The following is a 3691-nucleotide window of genomic DNA, read 5'->3' as shown; positions in this document are numbered from 1 at the left end:
CTCCTGAAGTGCGGACTCATGGAGGGCAAGAGCACACAGGGCCCCATTTCACAGATGAGGGCCAGGAAGGAGCCTCACCCCGCGGCGCCCCTTTGAGACCGAGCCTTGTGCCTTCTGGGACCGAGAGGGTCCCCTGTGGGCACATGGGCTCCACGCAGTAGACACCTCCAGGGGCACCCGCTGCGCACCCCGCATGGTGTCAGACTGCAGGGTTGGGGGGGCAGGGGGTGCACACACAGCTGACTGGCTGGGCCTGCTGCTGCAGGGGCTGGGGCAGGCGAGAGAGCAGCCCGGGCTCCCTTGCTCCAGGGGCTGCCCCAGCCACACTCCAGGAAAGCCACCGACCTTCACATTTGGGAGGACACGAGGCTTACTGTTTGCTCACTGTCCCCAACCCGCGTGGTGACATGGAGCCAGGAGCTGATGGGTGGGGGGCGGGTGGCGGGCGGGGGTGGGGGGTGCCTTCTGCTTCTGAATCGTTGCTCCAGAGTTGACAGAGGGAAGGAAGGGGAGGCTGGGACCCAAGACACTTGTCTGATCCCTGCCTCGCTCTGCCCCCGCTAGCACCCTCCCGCCTCCAGCCCCCTCCCTTCTGCTCCATCCTGGGCTCCTGTCATTCAGGGACCGAAGGAAGGGGATGCTTGCAGTGGCGTTCCAGGGCAGCAGGGCAAAGAGGAGGCTCGGGATGGAGCGAGCCCTGCAGGGTCATCCCTCACACGGCAGTCCAAGGGCACTGACAGGAGTGACGGTGAGCGTCCCAGTGCTGAGGCCCAGAGAGGTGCCCCGCCTCGCCCGAGGTCACACAGCAAGAAGGGCCAGCGCTTGGCCCGGAGCCCGGGTCTGCACAATCATCTCAGACTTCATCGCCTCTCCCAAGTGGGTGGCCCCCTGCTGGTTCCACTCCCTGACTGATGTCCAGGCCTCGTGGTGTTCCTGCAGCTTGGAGAGAGAGAGCCTGGGGGGGGGCAGGAGGGGGCTGGTGCAGGGGAGAAAACAGAAAGTGCCAGCTGATTCATATTTCTAAATGTCATGTTATTCCAAGACGTTCTCACTTTGCCACCACCTTCATCCACCCCCCGCTTGCCATCTTGAAGGAGGGCTGTGGAGCGGCCGGGGAGGCGGGCTGCGGTGCCACCGTGGTCTGGGGGGCTGCGTCGCTGCCCTGCCCCCTGGGTGAGTGGAGGGGTGGGCACTGAGCCGGGAGCCCGGCTTCGAGCTCCGTGGGGCACCGAGCCTGGCCACGCTTCCTTGGCACGCTTCCCTATGCAAAACGGGGAGGGGCTGTGCTCCCCAAGCCCCGCTGCCATCAGACTTGCCGCAGAAGAACACAAAACCAAACAGGCTCTCGGGCTGCACCCCGAGACACTTCAGGGAGCCAGAGGTGAGGCTGGGAACCCGATTCCAATCCTCAGCCCCCGACCCCTGCCCGACGCGGTGGTCGGGGTACAAGCGGTCTACAGAGGGGTGCCGGGAGAGCTCCCAGCAGCACACTTCCATCCGGATTCTCGTTCGTCTCCGGTGCCTAATTACCTCCTCCGGAAGGCCCTCCCTGATTTACCCACCCCATCTGCCACCTCCAGGGCTCATCACTCCTGCCTCCTCACCCACACTCATCTTACTGCTCCCAAAAGGCATTTAGTCATTTGCGCCTGTGCGTGCGTGTCATGCCCTGGCGGGTTCCGCGACGTGAACTTCCCACACGGCACAGAGAAAGGCGCTCAGCCCCGGAGCCAGCTGCTCCCAGGTTCGTGGCCACCGCGGACTCCCCCGACGTGAAGTGTGCAAGCACGTATCGCAGGGCTTGGTGGGAAGGGGCGGTCAGAGGTGCGACAGGACAGCTGGGGTAAGGCCAGGAGGTTCCCGGGTGCCCATGGGAGACCTGGACCCCTGCCGCCCGACGTGTGCCTGTCGGCAGAGGACTCGAGCAAGCGCGGGTCCTCCACAAAGAATAGGTGTTGCTCAGAGTCCTCCGGAACCTTCCAGGGGACACCAGGTGCTGTCCTGCAAGAAACGGAATTCCCCACACACGGTTCAACGGGACAGAGGAATGGAGGGGCTGCTGACAGAGGTGGGTGGCATCTGGGGGACCGGAAAGGATCACGAGGCTCTGCGATGACAGGCGATGCTGGCATCCCACACCTAAGGAGGCAGGGGCACACGGAGGAGAGCTGGAGGAAAGAGGGGCTGCCCCACAAGAGCGCAGTCACAGAGGGAGGGGGCCATTCCCGGGGCCACAGCATCACGGCGGGGAGAAGCAAAGGAGAAAAAGACCCATCTTTCTCCTCCCACCTTCCCTTCTCATTCTGGTACCTTCCATCGGCCAAGCCCAGGCTGCAGCCAGAAGCCCCAGCAGCCCCGAGAGGTCCCCCTCCTGGGGCACAGAGAAGGGCAGAGAGGGTTTTGCAGGGTGCAGGGTGGGTAGGAAGCAAGCAGAGAGCACCCAGCTACTCAGGCAGCCCGGCAACCTTCCAGCAACTCCACACCCCCGCCTGCCCCTCTCCACTCCGCGGGGTTCGGGGGGGGGGTGCCCGTGCCCCACACAGGCGTCGGAAGCCGGGCTTGCAGCCCCATCTCTGCCACAAGCTCAAAGGACACCGGCAGGAAGTCACCTCCCCGCCCCGGGCCCTGGTCTCCGCATCTGCAAACCCTACAGGCTACAGGAGCCATCCCTCTGCAGGCCTGACCTGAGATGTTCCTTGCCCTGCCTCTTCTAGAAGGGAGCCCTGCTCGGGCGGCAGGAAAACGGGCTCGGAGAAGAAGAAGGAAGCCTAGCAAATGGAAAATTAATTCTGGACGGTAAAGAGCAGAGGCTGTTGTTTGTGATGTATAACTTACTCTTTGTGTCAAACTGTGTACTGTGAATATCAGTGGGATGGCAAGAAAACCGAGATCTATTGCTTCGAGTGTAATCTGTTCTCGGCGTTGGAGCAGGGAAGGGAGGGGGAGGGAGGCTACCACTTTAATCACAGGCCCAACTCGAGATGTCAAGCTGCTCTCGGGTGTGTTAGTGAAATGATGTTGTATTACAGGCTTCCCAGACAGCACCCCACACTGCAGCTTTATCTGCCGAGCCGTAAATTAGCACACCTACTTTACGCTCTTCAGGTAAAACCAGTAATTTAGCTGAAAAACACACACGCACGCACACGGAGCTTGCAAGGGGCGGGGGTGGTGCTTAGGAGACGGGGCTGCTCCCCTCTGAGCAGGGAATAGCTAAAAATGTGCAAACTGGGATGAAATGACACGTCGGCGGCGGCTGCACCTCCTGTCATTAGTGCGTGGGATCCTGGTGCAAGGCCCGGAGCCGACCCACCTTCCCTTCTACCTGCCTCAGTGCCTCCCACCACCCCCCACCCCTTTTCGCCATGAACCGTAAATTACATGCTGACACCTTTAATTTGTGCAAAGTATGCCTGGCTGCGCCTGGCATCAGCAGCCGGCTGCTATAATAAGGTCAATCTATATTCATTGTCGCAGCACTTGATGTGCCAGATAATACAGGGAGGCAGCGCCGTGGTGGCTTCTCCGGGCTGGGGGGGCAGGGGGTGGGGGTGCCCGCTGCCGCTCAGCGCGGCCTGGCACCAGTTGGTTCATCACTTATGCATGGCATGAGCGATGTTATGATTTAGCTAATCACCATCAGGTATTCATCCTACCGCAGCCTGTGCCAAGGAGGGGGGCCCCCCCACCC

At 61.8% G+C, this 3691-nt stretch overlaps 1 long non-coding RNA gene across 2 annotated transcripts; it reads left to right on the top strand.

Annotated features, from left to right (window-relative positions):
• The first annotated feature begins 1040 nt into the window (after nt 1-1040).
• Nucleotides 1041-2890, top strand: LOC144302893 (uncharacterized). 2 transcript variants are annotated; one of them, XR_013369893.1, is made up of 3 exons: nt 1041-1381; nt 1632-1744; nt 1984-2890. It is a non-coding gene; the product is annotated as an uncharacterized LOC144302893 (long non-coding RNA). The 2 variants fall into 2 exon arrangements; XR_013369892.1 differs by having other exon boundaries at nt 1581-1744.
• The last annotated feature ends 801 nt before the right edge of the window (nt 2891-3691 follow it).

This window comes from Canis aureus, chromosome 32 (assembly GCF_053574225.1).
Source record: "Canis aureus isolate CA01 chromosome 32, VMU_Caureus_v.1.0, whole genome shotgun sequence".
Lineage (NCBI taxonomy): Eukaryota > Metazoa > Chordata > Mammalia > Carnivora > Canidae > Canis > Canis aureus.
This window is presented reverse-complemented; position numbering and strand designations above follow the sequence as displayed.